Below are 20323 nucleotides of genomic sequence, written 5' to 3' on the forward strand. Positions count from 1 at the left end.
ATATGTATTTATATGGATATTTTCTGGCTTCCCCTTCATCCCTGCATGTCCCTGTGTGATTGTTCTTTTCAGTGGAACATGGACATAATTGATGTTCTTATTAACTATTTCCTCGCAATTTGTTGCAGAAATTAATATATGTGTGTATCACAGACCTTAATCTTTGGTGGACAAGAGCTAACAAAGAAAGGTACCAATTTTTTTTTTTTTTTTTTTTTGAGATGGAGTCTCGCTCTGTCGCCCAGGCTGTAGTGCAGTGGCACGATCTCGGCTCACTGCAAGCTCCGCCTCCCGGGTTCACGCCATTCTCCTGTCCCAGCCTCCCCAGTAGCTGGGACTACAGGCGTCCGCCACCACCCCCGGCTAATATTTTGTATTTTTAGTAGAGACGGGGTTTCACCATGGTCTCGATCTCCTGACCTTGTGATCCGCCCACCTCGGCCTCCCAAAGTGCTGGGATTACAGGCGTGAGCCACCGCGCCCGGCCAAAAGGCACCAAATTTTAACAGCCAATACATCCCAGGACAACCTATAGAGTTACCATCTCCTCCAAACTCTAGTTTCAAGATAGCTCCTGAGTGATTTTTAACATGTGCCGAGCACAGGTCTTCCCGATTGACCCCAACACCAAGAAGAACTGGATGCCTGCAAGCAATAGGCAGTCACTGTTTCCTGCTTGTATGATGTCACAAGGAAGAGCTATCGGATCGTCAGTGTGGACGGAGCCAAGGTGATCATAAACAGCACAATCACACCAAACACGACCTTCACCAACATGTCACAGAAGTCTGGGCAGTGGGCCGACAGCAGAGCCAACACGGTGTTTGGTTTGGGGTTTTCCTCTGAGCAGCAGCCGACAAAGTTTGCAGAGAAATTCCAGGAGGTGGAAGAAGCGGCCAAGATAGCCAAAGACAAGAACCAGGAGAAAATGGAGCCCTCGAGTAATCAACCCTAAGAATCCTGGTGTGGATTCTTCTACTCTGGCATCCAGTGTCAACGGGATGGACGATGAAAAGGCCTCGCATGCAGCTGCAGCCAACACGCACCTGCAGTACAGGAACAACAAGCTGAAGGCGGCCTCGATGCAGGGCGCTGCCCACGGGAAGAGGCGGGAGATGGAGCTGCAGGCCTGGCGGGAGAGCGACGCCCGGCTGCCCACGGCGCTGCAGGAGTCCGCGGCCAGCGCGGAGCAGAGGAAGAGGCTGTGACATCCACAGAGAGAAGGAGAAGAACACGCAGTTGAGCAGGAAGATTGAGGAGCTGGAGGCGGAGCTCCAAAAAAAGGAGGCAGAGCTGGAAGATCTCCGAAAACAAAGTGAACTCACACCTCGGCTCAGGTCAGAGCGCGAGTGTGTCTCTGAGAAGATGGAGGCGACAGAGAGAAGATCAAAACCTCGAAGACAAAGCGCGTTCCCTAAATACAGAAGCTGAGGCGAGCCAATCCCGACAGCGCCACCTGGAGGTGGAGGTGAAGAGCTTCCTGGAGGTGCTGGACCGGAAGATCCATGACGTGCGTGATTTCCGCCCAGGCCTCTCCAAGCTGGGCACCAGTAACGAGGGCTAGACAAGGCTCACCACCCGACCGTGAGTGCCAAGTGTGTTTGTGAGACCAGATGGCTCTAGGATGCTTTGAAACAATTGCTTAATGGAGACTTAATAAGAGATAGAAAACAGGTTTCTGGTGGGTGTATTTTCTGGCCTGGGAATCGCCTCCATCCACGATATTGCCCCCTGCCCCCCAATTTGTATGGTTGCGACAATATTCCTTCTCTTGGTTTTAATTTCTGAGCAGATGATTGTGGTGTGGGAACAGCACACAGTGAGGGTGCCTAGCACAATGCCTGACGCAAGGTAGTTGCTTAATAAATATTTGTTCAATAAAAAAAAGAATTATTTTTTTCCAAAGCCCCAATCAAAACCGGGGCATTATTAGAGGTATAATAGTTGAACCAACATTGAAAATACATTCAATTTAGTTCATGTGCTCTCAAATATCCTTTTTTCTTTTAAAGTTCTCAGTTGTAATATCACACAAAATATTAGTAATTTATACTAATTACACAGTTTAAAATATTGTATAAATAATTTAGTGACATTTGATTGAAAAAATACATGTTCCACATGTCTTGACTATTTTTTCCTTCTATATGAAATGTGTGCTTATTAATTATTAAGTTTCAGGTGTTACCATATTTTTGATTTCTAGTATTTAACTTTAGTAGGTGTGCTTGAATGCACTTTATTAATTCATGTACTAATGTTCATATTTTGGATAGGGTTTTAATATTACTTGTACTATTTGGTGAATTTTAAACTATTCACTTTTTTTATGAGATAAAATTTACACATAAGAAAAAAATTCATAGATCTGAAATATATCACTAGAGAGTTTCTGGCAAATGTGAATACCCTTGTCCCCAACACCTAAGGTAGCCTAAAGAGCAAGTCCATACCCACAACACATCTTTCTCTGTGCCTGCGGTCCACTCCTACATGGGGGAAAGGTTTTGATTTCTGACACTATAGATCTAATTTTTTTCTATTTTGAACTTCATAGAAATTTAATCAAACATTATGGACCTTTTATTAGTAAGGGGCTACTTTTCTATTTTTGAGGTTAATTCATGCTATTTAATGTATTAAATTAGATCAACATATTGTCATTTATTCAATTAATGGACTGACTCTGATATGAAACCTCAAAGTTTTCTTGTATGTATGGAGAGAAAGAGAGAAATGAGAGAGATTTTATATCTAAATCAGTCCATTAAGTAAATAAATGACAATGATTTATTTTCCTGTCAATGAACTTTAAATTTATTTCCAGTTTGTGAATATTATAAGCGGAGCTGTTACAAACATCTTACTGCAAATTTTCCTATGTTCTCTCATTTTAATTGAAAAAATATGAAGTATATTTATTTATATAAATATAAAGGGACCATCAGGTCCCACCTTCACAATTGAGGATTATAATACAACATGAGATTTGGGACAGGACACAGACCCAAACCACATCAGATATACATTGTAAAATGTTCATCACAGTCAAGGTATTTGTATATCCATCTCCTCACCAAGCTACCATTTTATTTTTTTTAAATCTACTACGTGTGTGTATATGTGTATGTCTGATGTGTGTATACATATATATATATATATGTGTGTATATATATATATATGTTTTTGTTTTTTGAGACCGAGTCTCACTCTGTCACCCAGGCTGGAGTGCAGTGGCGTGATCTCAGCTCACCGCAAGGTCCGCCTCAAGGGTTCACACCATTCTCCTCCCTCAGCCTCCCAAGTAGCTGGGAATACAGGTGCCTGCCACCACGCCAGGCTAATTTTTTGTAATTTTAGTAGAGAGGGGGTTACACCGTGTTAGTCAGGATGGTCTCATCTCCTGACCTCGTGATCTGCCCACTTTGGCCTCCCAAAGTGCTGGGATTACAGGTATGAGCCATTGCGCCCAGCCTAAAGTATGTATGTATTCTAAGGGTAAGTTTAAATTTTTTCAGTTGCATTGAGGTATGATTAAAATATTTTAATAATATATGTTTAAGATGCCCCGCTTGATGTTTTGATGTTGTATTAGTTCATTCGTACACTGGTATAAAGAAATGCCTGAGACTAATTAAAAAAAGATATTTAATTGGCTCAAAGTTCTGCAGGCTTTACAGGAAGTGCAGTGGCTTCTCCTTCTGAGGAGACTCAGGAAAGTTAGAATTATGGCAGAAGACAAAGGGGAGTAGGCACATTACATGGCCAGAGCCGAAGCCCGTAGGACGGTGCGGGGGAGCAGGGGTGGTGTCTACACTTTGTTAGACAAGCATATCTTGTGAGAACTCATGTACTGTTGTGAGAATAGAACCAGGAATTGGTTCTAAATCATACATAAAAGACCCACCCCATGACCCACTCATCTCCCACGAGGTCCCACCTTCACAATTGAGGATTATAATACATGAGATTGGGAGAGGACACAGATCTAAACCATATCAGATATACATTGTAAAATGCTCATCACAGTCATGATAATTTGCATATCAATCTTCTCACAGAGCTACCATTTTTGTTTTTTAATATACTATGTGTGTGTATATGTGTGTGTCTGATGAGAACACCTAAGATCTACCCTTTTAACGAAAATCACTTTTACAATACAGTATTAAATACAGGAACACTGCTGTAGATCAGATTTCCAGAACTCTTTCAACATGCACAACTGAAACTCTGTACAGTTTAGCCAACATCACCTGATTTCCCTCTCCTCCCAGATCCTGGGACCCACTATTCTACTCTCTGCTTTCAAGAGCTTGGATATTTGAGGTCCCACATGTAAATGAGATCATAAACCATTTGTCTTTATGCATCTGGCTTATTCCACATACTCCAGGCCCACCTGTGTTGTTGCAAATGTCAGAATTTCCTTCTTTTCAAGGTGAATGAAATTCAGTTTTATGTACACACATTTTATTTATACATTAATCAATCTATGGTCATTAAATTATTTTACAAATTTATACTTTTATAAATTACCTTGCAGAGAACATATGTTTGACAGCTCCACCTCCTGGGTTCAATACATTCTTCTGCCTCAGCCTCCCGAGTAGCTGGGACTACAGGCGCCCTCCACCACGCCTGGCTAATTTCTTTTCTTTTTTTTTTTTTTTTTTGTATTTTTAGTAGAGACGGGGTTTTACAATGTTTGCCAGATATAGCAAGAAAGACAGCTTAATACTGGTATTAAAAAAAAAAAGATTAATGTAACCGCATACAGAGCCCAGAAATAAAGCTAAATGTGTACAACCTACTGTTCTTTGACAAAACTGGAAAAAATATACATTGGAGAAACAACCCTGTATTCAGTAAGTGGTGCTGGGAAAATTGGATATCCACATGTAGAAGAAGAAAACCAGACTTCTATCTCACCATAGACAAAAATTAACTGAATATGGATGCGATATTTAAATGTATAAACTGAAACTATAAAAATACTTGAAGAAAATGTAGGAAAAAGGATAATTGACCTAGGCAAAAAAAAAAAATATATATATATATATATATATATGACTGAGACTTCAAAAGCAACTGGAATGAAAACAAAAATAGACAAATGGGATTTAACTGAACTAAAAATCTGCACAGAAAATGAAATAATCAACATGGTGAACAACCAACCTGCAGAATGGTAGAAGGTATCATCTCACCTCAGTTAAAATGTCTGTTATCAAAAAAGAAAAATAAACACTAACAAATGCTGGTAAGGATTCAGAGAAAAGAAAACTTTTATGCATTGTTGGAGAAAATGTAAACTAGTACAGTCACTATGGAGAGCAGTGTGGAGGTACCTCAGAAAACTGCAAACACACTACTATATGATCCAGCAATTCCACTACTGCAAATTGATCCAAAGAACATCATTATATCAGAGATTTCTGCACCCAGATGTATATGGCAGGACCTTTCACAAGAGCCAAGATATGAAATCAAACCAGGTGTTGGAAAAGAGATGAATGGTTAAAGATAGTGTGGTGCAGATACATGAAGAAATACTATCATCCATAAGAAGGGAAATCCTGTCATTTGTGGCAATGAGGATGGAACTAGAGGACATTATGCAAAATGAAATAAGCCAGGAACAGAAAGTAACACACTTTGTTTTCTCACTCATACGTGGAAGCAAAAAGATTAGTTTCATAGAAGTAAAGATTACAACAGAGGATACTAGAGGCTGGGAAGTGTGGGGAAAGAGGGCAAGATAGGCAGATATTTGTAAAAGAATACAACATTAGAGTTAGGTAGGAGGGTTGAGATTATAATGTTCTTTACCACTGTGGGATAAATATAATTAATAATAGCATGTGGTATCAAATAGTTAGAAGGATATTGAGTGTTCCCAATTAAAAGAAGTTTGAGATGAAGGATATGTTAATTATCCTAATCTGAATCCTATACACTATATGTATCAAAACATCACTATGTACCTCATGAATATTTACAATTATTATTTGTCTATTAAAATTATATTTTAAAATAACACAAAATTCATTGTTAGTGACATAAATGGAGGATCTGGGATAGGCCTGGGGATAAACGAAGGCTTTGGGATAGGTGTGGGGATAAAGGGAGGGCTCCGGAATACATTAACGGCATAACATGTCAACGGGTAGAGGAGCTTGCATTCGATTTTTCTATTTGTAGCGCTGAGTAGATAAGACATTTCTCAAAGCTTCTCTCTACAATAGAGACCTGAGGTCCAGGTGAGCTGTGCCGCCTTTGTGCAGTGGCGGCTGAATAGAGTGACACTGGGCGCGTGGTGAGAAGCAGTGCAAGCTCAGCTCACTGGACCCTCCGCCCTGAACTGCAGATGAGCCGGGGGCCCCCAGACAGGCCTGGCTTCTGCCTGCAGACACTGGAGCCTTTGCTGTGGCCGCCACCCAGGAGCCCTGACCTCAAAGCAGCGGGAACCTCTCTGCCCACCTTGGGAAACTGAGGGCAGCAGTGGCCTCTCCTAGCCAGGACCCCGCAGATCCCGGGTCTCCAGCCCCAAACCTGCGCAATGTAAAGGAAGTCCCCGCTGAGCTACAGGGACCCAGCACCTCTGGGTGGGCGTGGCGGGGCGGGAAGCACGGGGGCCGCTGCGACAGAGATGCGCGGGGTCTGCTGGGAAGTGGGCGGTCCGAAAGGCGCAGGGCTGATGGGACGTGGGCTGACCGGGGACGCGTCGGGGCCGGTGGGACGTGGGGGATCCGGGGATGCCAGGGGGCAGCTGGGTGTGCGCGGTCCAGAGACGCCCCAGTCGCCAGGAAGCGGGGTTAGGACTTAGCGCCTCCTTCTCTTCTGTCCCAGTTGGAAGAGACCCACCCAGTCCTGACAAGGGACAAAGGCCTTAGGGCAAGAAAGGTAAGCAGAGTCCTGGAAGATGATGTGGGGAATAGGGAGCAGCCACCGGATGGTTATCATTCTTCTACCAGACCTTGACATGGATGGGGAGAAACAGAGAAGAACCTTCCACGTTTGTCCCACTGGACATGCCCACCACCCTTTACCAGCCCTTTCTAGAAGGCCTGTGCGTAACACATGAAAAAGCTGCTCTTGACCGTCCCCTGACCTTTTAAAAGAACACATTTGCTGCATCGAACCCGCCTAGATGTAACGAGGTTGCCAATGTATGATAGAGTCAGAAAATTGCACGTCTTGTAAGTTACCATGTACTTTGCTTATTTATTTATTTATTTATTTATTTATTCATTCATTCATTCTTGAGACGGAGTCTCATTCTGTCGCCCAGGCTAGAGTGCAGTGGCAGGATCTTGGCTCACTGCAACCTCTGCTTCCTGGGTTATAACAATTCTACTGCCTTAGCCTCCAGGGTAGCTGGAATTACAGGTGTGCACCGCCACGCCTGACTAATTTTTGTATTTTTTGGTAGAGATGGGGTTTCGCCATGCTGGCCATCCTGACCTCAGGTGATCCACCTGCCTTGGCCTCTCAAAGTGCTGGTATTACAGGTGTGAGCCACCGTGCCCGGCCACCAATTACCATGTGCATTTTACAAAATTATAGCATAGGGGTGCCTTCTGGAAATGGCATTTTGAAATGGAGTTACTGAACCACCCCTGGAAGGGACACAGGAACCACACGTCTACGTTAATTCCGTGGGTGAGAGGACACGGAGGGGAGACCTGGGCAGGAAAAGAAGAGGGTTCCATGCCAGGCTGCTCATATTTAGAAGACATTTTCATATCGTTGTCATTGTTTTCTTGTGTGTTTTCTTGTGTGCATTTGATTCCTCGCTATTGTATACATCATTGGCAATGCTAAGTATTCTTTTGAAATATCTAGTCTTTCTAGATGTTCTGAAGTGCCTGATGTATGTTAAAATTACAGATAGTAAAATAATAAATTTTGTAAGCATCTGTTTGTTAAAATTCATACGCAGTGTTTTATTTTATTTTGATGTTGGTGGGGGGAATGGCCAAATCCCTGCTTGAGTAGCACACATTGTGTTTGTGCTCTGGTTCAGGGGAGGAGAGAAGAGGAGAAAGTGCAGAGTTCTAGGCCTCTGTGCGCACCAGGAGGCGAGATTAATGGTCATCTCTTCTGTATGTGTGTTTTTATTTACCTATGGATATTGTGTGTATAAAGGATGAACAAGTCCTATTTATAACATCTAATCTTTCCAGGTGTTAAACAGGTTGCCAGTGTATGACGGAAGTAGGGTTAATGAATGAACACAGCTTGTACATATTGTGTTAAAATTCATAAAAAGCCTGTCTTCTGAAAAGGACCCTTGGGACCTCCCGCTGCGCCCTCCGGCCCCAGCTTCAGGAAGACCTGGCCAGGGGAAGGTGGGCGGCATGAGCTGCTGCTGGCTACTGGGAAGGTGGAGGAGCCCGGGCCGCATCCGCCCCGGCCACCGCCGTCGCAGGTTCCCCGCAGGCTCGCGCAGTTCTGGTTGCGGGGCTCTGCGCGGGCCGCATCCGGGCGCCTGCTGGGAGCGAGGAGGCGCCATCCTGGCTGGCCTCCTCCAGGAGGAGGCTCGGGCCTGCACATGCTCAGTTCTCGCGGATGGGCGCGGGCGCTGGGGCGACGCCCTGCTAGGGGGAGCTGCTGGGGTGCGGGGCTGCTGGGGCGCCGCCCTGTTGGGGCGCCGCTGAGTCGCCTGGGTGTGAGGACCTCGCGCCGGCGCCTCTGGGGAAGGACGCGGAGCCACCGACGTGGAGCCAAGGGCTGCAGCTGGTGCCCGACGCCCCCGGGAAGGCCCTTCCGCCAGCGCCTGCGGATCCGAGCTTGGAGCGGCTGCTGCCCGCTGAGGCGCCAGCGACGTCGGGAGCTCCTGGGAGTCAGTGTTTTGTGCTGGTCTTGCCACGTCCTCTGAAAACTCGGGATTTTGTCACTGGGTTGGTGACAGGAGGTGAGAAGGTTTTTAGACGTTGCCTTCGCTGGCTGGGCGCGGGGCTCAGGCCTGGAATCCCAGCACTTTGGGTGGCGGAGGCGGGCGGATCTCTTGAGCTTAGGAGTTGGAGAAGCTGCCTTTGCAGTAACTGTGGTCTTAGGTTCAGCTGAGTAAGAAAAAGGGCTTTTCTTTGAATTAGCTGCTTTTGTGATTTCTCTCAGGCTCGTCTTTTGTCAGTTAAAAATCCAGTGGTAGGTGTAGCTTAGTGACGGGAAATTTTTGGTTTAGTTTTGGCTGTACGTAAGACTTGGAAATTATTATTATTTTTTTATATTCTAGTGTCAGCAAATCCAGAAGGATGTCAGATTAAACACGAATTTAACAAATTTTGGTTTAGTTTTGGCTGTACGTAAGACTTGGAAATTATTTTCTTTTATATTCTAGTGTCAGCAAATCCAGAAGGATGTCAGGTTAAACACGAATTTAACAAACATGCCTGTAATCCTAGCATTTTGAGAGGCTGAGGCGGCGGATCACGAGGTCAGGAGTTGGAGAACATCTTGACCAACATAGTGAAACTCTGTCTCTACTAAAAATACAAAAATTACTGGGCGTTGTGGCGGATGCTGTAATCCCAGCTATTCAGGAGGCCGAGGCGGAAGAATCGCTTGTAACTGGGAGGCAGAATTTGCAGTGAGCCGAGATTGCGCCACTGCACTCCAGCGTGGCCGACAGAGTGAGACTTCGTCTCAAACAAACAAACAAACAAAAAAGTTGTTTTTCATTGGAACGCTGCTCATCATTTTAAATAACAAAAGTTTGATAGACTCATAAAGGAACTAAATTCACAAGTACATATAAGTAAAATAAGCCAAAAAATACTACATCCTGAATGACTGCATTCTTACCCATTCTACGAAATAGAAGCTAAAGTAACATGAAGGTCGGTAGTTGAATGGCGAAAAGGTGAGAGAAAAGAGGGAGAAAGGAGGAGATGCAAGAGAACAAGAAAAAATGTTGAGGGTAGTTGGTTTGTTTTCTATCTTAATAATTGTGATGGTTACATCAATAATTTCCAAATTATACATTTCGTGTGTTATTAAAATTTTATATTATTCAAGCTATTACAAATAAATACATGTATACATCACATAAAAAGTCAGATATTTCTGAATGTACGATGAATAAACCCCAGCTCTATCTCAATTTTTTGGTAGATTCTAAAATGCAACAGTTAGTTTGCTTAATGCAGTCATATTTCTATTTGTACAAATATGTAAAAAAATAAATGATATAATACTTGCTAAGTAATTTTAATGGCAAAATCACATAATACGAAATTATATTTTCTCAGATGCTGTCATTGACACTAAGCTGCTCCAGGAGTCTCACATCTGTTCTGGACATGGCTCTCTCATCTGGTGTCCCAACCCAGAGCTTGCTATAGAGGAGGAGACACGCAAATAGGGCCCTCCCTGTCCTGATGAAAACCAACCTTGCCTGTGTCTATGGGAGAAGAGCCCCAGTCCAGAAGTACCAGGAGTTTCCTTTTGGTGGTCAGGTCTCTGAACACAGAGGACTCACTATGGAGTTTGGTCTCAGCTGGGTTTTCCTTATTGCTACTTTAAAAGATGGCTCATGGAGAACTAGCGATATTGAGTGTGAGTGGTCATGAGTGAGAGAAATAGTGGATATGTGTGGCAGGTTCTGACCAGGTTGTCTCCGTATTTGCAGGTGTCCAGTGTGACATGCAGCTGGTGGAGTCTTTGGGAAGCTTGTTGTAGCCTGGGGCATCCGTGAGACTTTCCCTTGCAGCCTCTGGATTTACCTTTTGTAGGTAGTGGATGAGCTGGGTCCACCAGGCTCCAGGGAAAGGGCTGGAGTAGGTCTCATTTTTGAGTAGTAGTGGAGGCAGCACAAGCTATGCGGACTCTGTGAAGGGTCCATTCACCATCTCCAGAGATGATGCCAAGAAATCACTGTATCTACAAGTGAACAGCCTGAGAGCTGAAGATAGTGCTATGTATTACTGTGGTGGCACTGTGTGCATCTCTGACTTCAGGGACATGCAGAGATGCTGCTTTGGTGTGTCCAGGGGCTTCTGTTTTGGGGACACCAATTTTGGAATTTGCAGTATCCTTGAATCCAGTGCCTTCGTGGTGGCATTGTATCTGTGTTGTGCATTGGCAGTGAGTCCAGGATACATGCAGCTGATGCTGTGTCTTGTGAGGACAACAACTACAAAATGATCCTATTAATAAATAGGCAAATGACTTGAATACACATTTTTCAAAAAATATGTACAAATGACATATAGATATATAAAAATGTTAAATAGAAGTAATAATTTTAAAAATTCAAATTTAATCTACAATAAATTATCACCCCATACCTGTTAGAATAGCTATTTTTAAAGAAGATGAAAGATAACCAGTATTGGGGCAGATGTGGAGTAAAGGGAGCCCACGTATACTATTACTGAAAACGCCAATTAGTACAGTCATTGTGAAGAATACTATGAAGTTCCTCAAAACACAAAAAAAAACCTACCGTAGTATCCATCAACCCCACTGTTGGCCATGTATCCAAAGGAAGTACAATCAGTATGAGAAAGAGACATTTGCACCCCTCCATTCATTGCAGGAATATTTATGATAGTAACGATGTGGAAACATCCTAAATTACCATCAATGGATGAATTACTAAAGAAAATGCAGTATGTACCCGATGGAGTAATGTTCATTTGCAACAGCATGCATGACTCTAGAGGACCATATGTGAAGTGCAACAAGCAGTCGTAGAAGACAAGTAATTCATGTATTTCACCGTAGTCTATTTAAATGGTAGACACCCCATTTCCATGGATAGGGTGATTCTAACCTTCTATAAACCTGCTCCAGCCTTTCAGTTAAATCACTATCATAGGCCAGATTAGTGGGCCAGAGAGATGGGGTCTGTAAACATGAGTGAGTTTGGCCCGTACAATCATAATATAATTGGCCTCGAGGGGCCCAGTCTATAATAGTTCCAAATTCATTTTTTCGTAATACCACCGCAGTATCAGCCACACATTCTTCCCAAACTAAGACTTCTGGGTCTTTTGATTCTTTGGGAATTTTCTTGTGGCAAGGTTTTCCCTTAGGCCTAAATTTTAATGATCTTTGATAAGAAGAGTCCTGTAAATTATTTATTTGTGACCCAAGTGACATTCCATTTCCCACATGATAAGTCAATCTACTGGTGGGACTGACAGTAAGTACTTCTACCAACCAATTTTGGGTTGTAGGCATTAAGCATCCCAGTGCCTTCCCCAGGCAAATAGGATGATAATGATACCCAATGGAAATGTTTATCATCATTCCTTCTTCTTCAGGTTGGCCAGGGCCACTGTCATCTGTGGGGCCTGGTACCCATGCACTATTATTAGCATATATTTCAATAGGATTTTCCATCCAAGTGACTGCCCGAATTAAGGGTGGGAAAGGCACATAGGCCCAGTAAGTATAATTAGCTGCAGCTGCTTCTGCAGACATAGGGAGACTTACCACTGTTGATACAATCATTAAAGCTGCAAGCAGCATATTCTCTGGAGCTTGTGTTACCCTTGTGTTCATCAGGCTTTTTTCAGCTAACTGTGTCAGCTTCTTTAGTTGGGCCCAGGTCAGCAGCTCCACTTTCTTGGTGGATGGCAACTTCATCTGTTCTTCTGATATCACCATTTTGTTCACCTGGTGAGTTGATGATGCTCGATTGCAGGTTTTCCGTGTCTGTGGAGGCACTTTTCTTTGCATCTCCGATGGGTTCATTGTAGAACTTTAAATGTCTAGTGGGTATCCAAACAGGAAGCTGATTTTCTCCTGGTGAAACACAAGCAAAACCTCTCCCCCATGTTATCACCTTCCCTATTTCCCATGTCTTAATTTTGATGTCTTTCCACCAGATCAGTTTTCCCTCATGTGGGCTGTTCTTTTTACCTGTAAAATGTTCTGCAGAAGTAGTGGTCTGATTTCTATAAATGTTTAAAAAATTTAAAGTGCAGAGTGCTAGATTAAGTTGCATCTGGGGAGTATTATACTCCTTACTCTTTTTTTCCTTTTTTTGTTTAACCAATTGAGCTTTGAATGTTCTATTCCTTCTTTCAACTATGGCCTATCCTTGGGAATTATAAGGGATTCTTGTATGGTAATTTTCCACTGATTTAAGAATTTTTGAAATGCTTTATTACAGTATCCTGGCCCATTATCTGTTTTAATTTTTTCTGGAACTCCCATGACAGCAAAACAAGATAATATGTGTCTTTTAACATGGGAATTACTTTCTCCTGTCTGGCAGGTTGCCCATATGAAATATGAATAAGTATCAACTGTCACATGGACAAATGACAGTTTTGCAAATGAAGGTACATGTGTGACATCCATTTGCCATAACGCATTGGGACATAGACCTCTGGGATTAACTCCTACCTCCTGAGTGGGCAGGTGTAGGACTTGACACTGAGGACAGTGTTGTACAATATTTTTTGCCTGTTTCCACGTGATATCAAATTTATTTTTTAATCCTGTTGCATTTACATGAGTCAGGGCATGAAGTTCTTGTGCTTCCATGAAGGCAGATGATACTAGCAAGTCAGCTTGTTCATTTGCCTTAGTTAAAGGCCCTGGTGAATTAGTATGTGCTCAAATATCAGTAATATAAAATGAGAAATTTCTTTTTCTTACAGTTTTTTGTAACGGATTAAACAACTGATTTAACTGATCATCCATACTGTATTTGATTAGGGCTGTCTCGACATTCTTTGTAGCCTGTACTACATATGCAGAATATGAAACAATGTTAATAGGCTGATTAAAATCTTGTAACACTGAAATGACAGCAACCATCTCTGCTCTTTGAGCTGAGTGATCTTGAGTTTCAGTGACCTGTTCTTTCGGCCCGGTGTAAGCAGCTTTTCCATTGCTGGAACCATCAGTAAACACCGTCAGAGCATTTTCTAAAGGTTTATGTCTGGTAATTTTAGGTAAAATCCAAATAGACAATTTTAAAAACTGGAAGATTTTTGGTTTTGGGTAATGATTGTCAGTAATTCCCACAAAATCAGTAAGACCAATCTGCCATGCAGCAGAATTGATAAAGGCTTGTCTAACCTGTTCCTTATTTAAAGAAACAATGATTTTTATCTGGGTCACTTCCACACAATTTTACTATTCGTAGTGTTGTCTGACCAATTAATGTAGCCATTTGATCTAAGTACAATGTAAAAGTCTTAATTGTACTGTGAGGAAGGAATGACCACTCCACAAGATCTGTGTTTTGAACAATAATACCTGTTGAAGAATTTACAGTAGCAAAAATCAAAAGTTAGAGTGGAGCTAAGTGATCTATTTACTTGTGCAGACCAAATTTTTTCTTCGACTAATTCAATTTCTTTAGATGCCTCTGGAGTTAATGTTCTTTTACTATTCGAGTCCGGATCTCCTCTCAAGATAGAGAACAAGTTTGACATGGCATAAGTAGGGGTGCCTACAGTTGGCCGAATCCAAGTAGTATCTCCTAGCAATTTTTGAAAGTCATTTAATGTTTTTAATGTGTCTTTTCTTATTTCTATTTTTTGTGGTTTAATTTTTCTTTCCTCTGCCTGCATTCCCAAGTAATGGAAAGGAGCGGAGGTTTGAATCTTATCAGATGCTATTGTCAGGCCTGCATTTGCAACCTCTGTCTGCAGAAATGTGTAACAGTCAATTAATTTGTCTCTCATTTCTGCAGCACACAAAATATCATCAACATAATGAATGATGTAACAGTCTGAAAACCCGTCTCTAACTGGCTGAAGAACTTGAGCTGCAAAAGTCTGACAAATAGTTGGACTATGAAGCATTCCCTGAGGCGAGACTTTCCACTGAAACCTGGTGGCTGGTTCTTTATTATTTATGGCTGGTATAGTAAAAGCAAATTTTTCAAAATCCTGTTTTTCCAGACGAATGGTAAAAAAAGCAATCCTTTAAATCAATTATAATTAAAGGCCAATCTTTGGGGATCATGGCCGGAGAGGGCAGCCCAGGTTGGAGAGGCCCCGTAGGTTGAATTACTGCATTAACGACTCTTAAGTCAGTATGCGCCATCTGCCAGATTTTTTCTGAAATATAAACACAGGAGAATTCCAAGGTGAAAATGAAGGCTCAGTACATCCCTTTTCTAATTGTTCCTTTGCTGATAATGTAAAGCCTCCAGCTTTTGTTTTGGTAGTGGCCACTGATTTACCCACACAGGCTTTTCTGTTTTCCAAGTTAATGGAATGGGTTTTGGAGGCTCTACAGTGGCCACTCCTAAAAAGGATGCCATATTCCTTTTCTTTCTGAATTTCCCTCAGCCTCAATTGGGACTTTAATGCCTTCTCCATTCTTCCCTAGTCCTTTGCCAGGTTGATATCCCATTTTAGCCATGATTCTTTGACTGGTGGGCTGTATAGGGAGACTGGAATAGTAATCTCTGCATGCCACTGTTGTAACAAGTCTCAGCCCCATAAATTAATTGGAATATAAGTAATCGTAGGCTAGACTGTACTCTCTTGATTATCAGGTCCTAGACAATGTAAAATCATGGCACTATGATACACTTCTGAGGCGGTGCCCACACTGACAAGTCCTGTAACAGGCTTTTGTTTAGGCCAATTTTTTGGCCATTGATTTAAGGCAGTGATAGAAACATCAGCCCCAGTATCCACTAATTCTTCAGCTGCTTTCCCTGAATAGTGACTGTGCACACAGGTCTATTCTCTGAGACCTGACTAGCCTAGTAAGCAGCTTTTTCCAGCAGGATTGGTACTTCCAAACCCTTCTATTCTTTTTGTTTTGCTATCCCCAATTTTAATATAAGGCAAAAGCAGTAACTGAGCAAGTCTATCGCCTGGATTGGCACTCCAGGGCACAGTGGAGCTGATCACTAACTGAATTTCCCCTTTATAATCTGAATCAATTACCCCAGTACGAATTCGGACTCCCTTCAGATTTAGACTTGATCTCCCTAAAATAAGGCCTACCGTCCCTTCTGGCAGTGGGCCATATACCCCTGTAGGAATCTTTTGTGGGGGCTCTCCAGGGAGCAAAGAAACCCTTTGAGTAGAACATACATCTCCTGCTGCGCTGCCCGCTGTGGCAGGGGACAGCAGTTGTATTGTTGTAATTGGCTGACTCCCTGAGATGGTGATATTTGCTGTGGGGGTTGTGGTCCCTGAAAACCCTGAGGAACAAACGGCTGAATCAGAAACGCCCCACTTTGTTGCAGGACCTGAGGCTGGCCCCTCTTCCGTTCCAACAACGGTTGCCCATTTTTATCAAATTTAGAATGACATTCCTTAGCCCAATGTTTTCCTTCTCCACATCTTGGACATAGGTCAGGTGGCTCTTTATTTTAACTCTGTTTATTTAAGACTGGTCAATTCTTTTTTAGATGACCAATTTGACCACAATTATAACATTTTCCCCCAAACGTTCTAACTTGTCCTCCTAAAGCAATGCCTGTAATTGCTTGAGCCATTAGCATTGCCTTATGCATAGCTCCTCCAATCCCATCACAAGCCTTCACATATTCTGTAATTACATCAACTCCTGCTGGAACTTTTCCTCTTAATGGTTTTATGGCCGATTGAAATTCTGGATTTGCATTTTGATAAGCCATTATTTCTACAACAACTTTTCGGGCATTATCATCTGCAATAGATTTTTGAACGGCATCTTGCAACCTTGCTACAAAGTCTGGATGTGGCTCTTTAGAGCCTCGTCTGATTGAATTAAAAGAAGGGCAGGTGGTTCCTGGGTCCTGAATTTTTTCCCAGGCCCTGAGGCACATAGCCCTTAGTTGTTCAGTAGCCTCATTCTGCATTACTGATTGTTGGTTAATAGTGCTCCAATTTGGACCTGTTCCTAGCAATTGGTCTGCATCTATATTAACAACAGGATAAGTGACCTGATTTTTCTGTACCTATTCTTGTACTCCATCCATCCACCGGGTTTTAAACTGTAGAAACTGAGAGGGTGAAATGGAAGATTTAGCCAAAATTTCCCAATCATAAGGAATAAGTCTATTTCCATGAGCAATGGAATCTAATAATGTTCATATAAGGAGAGTTGAGTCCATGTTGTTTAACTCCTTCCTTCATATCTTTTAACATTTTCATGGTGAAAGATTCATATCTAGGCTCAGTTCGGGCAGACGCTCCTGCTTGACTCCCTTTCCCGGCCGGTATCAGTTGTAAAGTTACCGAGTACTGCCATGCCTCCAGATCTCCCTGTTTTCCGGCAGTATCAATGGTTTCATGCAGTGTACTACCTTGTCCACTAGGGGGTGCTGTAGGATCAAACGCCGTCGCCGTGGGTTGCTGATACAGTGCCTTGCTATTTGGCACAGGACACACCGCCTGAGATCTATACTGAACCTCTGGAGGCGGCCGATACTGAAATTCGGCTGGCGGCCAGTATTGATAACCTACCAGTGGTTGGGTTTTATTTTCTACCGACTGATATTGTGGATACTGTGTCCGGACGGGCATTGCTGGGATAGAAACTCTATCCTTTTCTACTTGATATTCTCTCGGGGTTTGTACTTGTCTAAACTGCATTTGAGATTTTAATGTCACAGGCATCTGAACTGCGGGAGGAGGAGTCGATGGCCATCGTGGTTTCGACTCTGATGGCCCAAATAATTCTGGACCTCCTTCCCTCAATTTTGATGATTCAGGATATATCACCTCCTGTAATTGATTATAGTCAACATTTTGCATTGATCAAGCCATCACCGGCTCTGCTACATTTTTACAATGTGAAATTTCCATTCCTTTCTTGAACTCTGTCCCTGCCTCTTCACAATCTATTACACAGCTTTTAGGGGCATCAGAAACTGAAACGCTATCTTCTTCTATTTGAAATGGTACTAAAGTTGCTTTAATGATGGCCCAATCATTCCATACTGTAAGTGGGATGATTTTACCTTCTCTACTTGCTTGTTTTAATTCTTTGCCAATTTGTTCCCAATCTTTTAGATCTAAAGTTCCCTGTTCTGGAAACCATGGGTAGAATTGTTCTATTGTGTGAAATAGCGTAATTAGATTTTCTGTAGAAGCTTTAACTCCCCCTCTTCCTAAGAGAACTTTAATGAAGCTGAGACAAGAGGCACATTTACTTTCAGTTCGCCCCATTGTTACCCTGGATTCCCCTGAGTGCACAAGCTTACCGCAAGGCTCACCGTGGACATACTCGGGAATCTCTCGTCGACTGTCCTCAATGCTCACGTTCTTAGCGTACCTTCACCCTAGAGAAAGGCACCCACATTCGGTGACAGATGAAGGGGTGGCCTGCCCCTCCACACCTGTGGGTATATCTCATCAGGTGTGATGAATGACTGAGAAAAGAAATAAGACACAGAGACAAAGTATAGAGAAACAACAGTGGGCCCAGGATATCGATACTCAGCATACGGAGGACCTGCACCAGCACCGGTCTCTGAGTTCCCTCAGTCTTTATTATTATTTTCATTATCTCAGCAAGAGAAATGTGGTAGGAGAGCAGGGTGATAATAAGAAGAAGGTCAGCAAAAAAAATGTGAGCAAAAGAATCAATGTCATAATTAAGTTCAAGGGGAGGTACTATGCCTGGATGCGCACATAGGCCAGATTTGTGTTTCCTTCTTGCCCAAACATCTCAGTGGAGTAAAGAATAACAAAGCAGCATTGCTACCAACATGTCTCATCTCCCGCCATAGGGCGGCTTTTCTCCTATCTCAGAAGTGAAGAAATGTACAATCGGGGTTTATACCTAGACATTCGGTTCCCAGGGGCAGGCAGGAGACAGTGGCCTTCCTCTAACTCAACTGCAAGAGGCTTTCCTCTTTCACTAATCCACCTCGGCACAGACCCTTTATGGGTGTCGGGCTGGGGGATGGGCAGGTCTTTCTCATCCCACGAGGCCATATTTCAGACTATCACATGGGGAGAAACCTTGGATAATACCCAGCTTTCCAAGGCAGAGGTCCCTGCAGCTTTTCACAGTACATTGTGCCTCTGGTTTATTGAGACTAGAGAATGGCGAAGACTTTTATCAGGCATACTGCTTGTAAGCATTTTGTTAACAAGGCACGTCCTGCACAGCCCTTAAACCTTGATTCCATACAACACATGTTTTTGTGAGCTCAAAGTTGGGGCAGAGTGGCTGGGGCAAAGTTACAAATTAACCTCATCTTAGCAAAGCAATTGTTCAAGGTACAGGTCAAAATGGAATTTCTTATGTCTTTCCTTTCTACGTAGATACAGTAATGGTCTGATCTCTCTTTTCCCTACATGAGTGTTTTTGTGTTTAGAGAATAATATTTATATTATAAATATATAGCCATATGTTAGGCTCTTCAACCTCAACTTGAACTTAAGTGGAGCCCATTCATTAGGAATAAAGTCCCTGTACTTGAAGATTTCATAAATTAATAATTATCTTTTTTCAGTCTCCTTTCCTCCCTCTTTCTTTCTCTCGCATACACTGACAAACACGCAGGTGCTATAACTAATTACCTGATATATTAAAGCAAATTGGTTCTTTTGCAACTTAACCAGTTTAGCTGTTGTTCATGTTGTTGTAAGATTAAGAACATGTTTCTCAGCTGTGTGCTTCTCTAAGCTGGGCAGCAGCTTTATTTGAAATACACAGAAACTGAAAATCTAAATATTAATCAGCAGCTTTATCAGTAAACAAATTGTGGAAAAGTCGTTTATTGGAATAGTACCTACTACTGCAATCGATTAGTGTTGGATACGATCAACAGCGTGGTTCAGTTCACAAGTACATATGATGAGTATAATTAATCAAATCACATACATGTGATTATGTTTTATAAACTGTACACAGTGAATACTCATTGCAGGTTACATAGAAAAGATCCCTAACTGACTTCTCAATGGTAAGAGGAGGGAAGGTGGAGGAAGGGAAAATTGCAGGAGAAAAAGAGAAAATTGTGAGGTGAATTGGTTTGTTTTCTCTGTGAATGGTGATGATTATGTCAGTATTTGTCAAATTGAGAACATATTAGGTGAAGATTATAATTTGCCAATATTACCTTATTAAAAATAAAAGTATAATTTTGTAGAAAAAGACTGAGAGAGAAAAATAATACAAGAAAAGCCATAGACTTCTGAATACACATGCAAATTAATCCTCAGTTTTTCTGTATTGTTTAGAAAAACACTAAGATACAACCAAATTATATCATGATATCATTATATTAAGAAGATTTTGTAAACCTCACTGGAAATTTCTTGCTGTGTCCTAGAGTTAATTTAGGGAGCAGTTGGATCCAGCCCTGAGAAACACAGGCCAAACACTGAGAATAGCTCTTACCAGATTGAGCTCTTAGACATGTCACATGACCCCTCCATGCTTGGGG

General features: G+C 42.3%; 2 pseudogenes; one reads left to right on the forward strand and one right to left on the reverse strand.

The window, feature by feature from the left end:
- The first annotated feature begins 590 nt into the window (after positions 1-590).
- Positions 591-14786, forward strand: LOC105489897 (homer protein homolog 2 pseudogene; annotated as a pseudogene).
- Positions 14787-18028: 3242 nt separating this feature from the next.
- Positions 18029-19070, reverse strand: LOC139364037 (uncharacterized; annotated as a pseudogene).
- Positions 19071-20323: the final 1253 nt, after the last annotated feature.

The sequence above is a fragment of the Macaca nemestrina genome, chromosome 7 (assembly GCF_043159975.1).
Source record: "Macaca nemestrina isolate mMacNem1 chromosome 7, mMacNem.hap1, whole genome shotgun sequence".
NCBI classification, from domain to species: domain Eukaryota; kingdom Metazoa; phylum Chordata; class Mammalia; order Primates; family Cercopithecidae; genus Macaca; species Macaca nemestrina.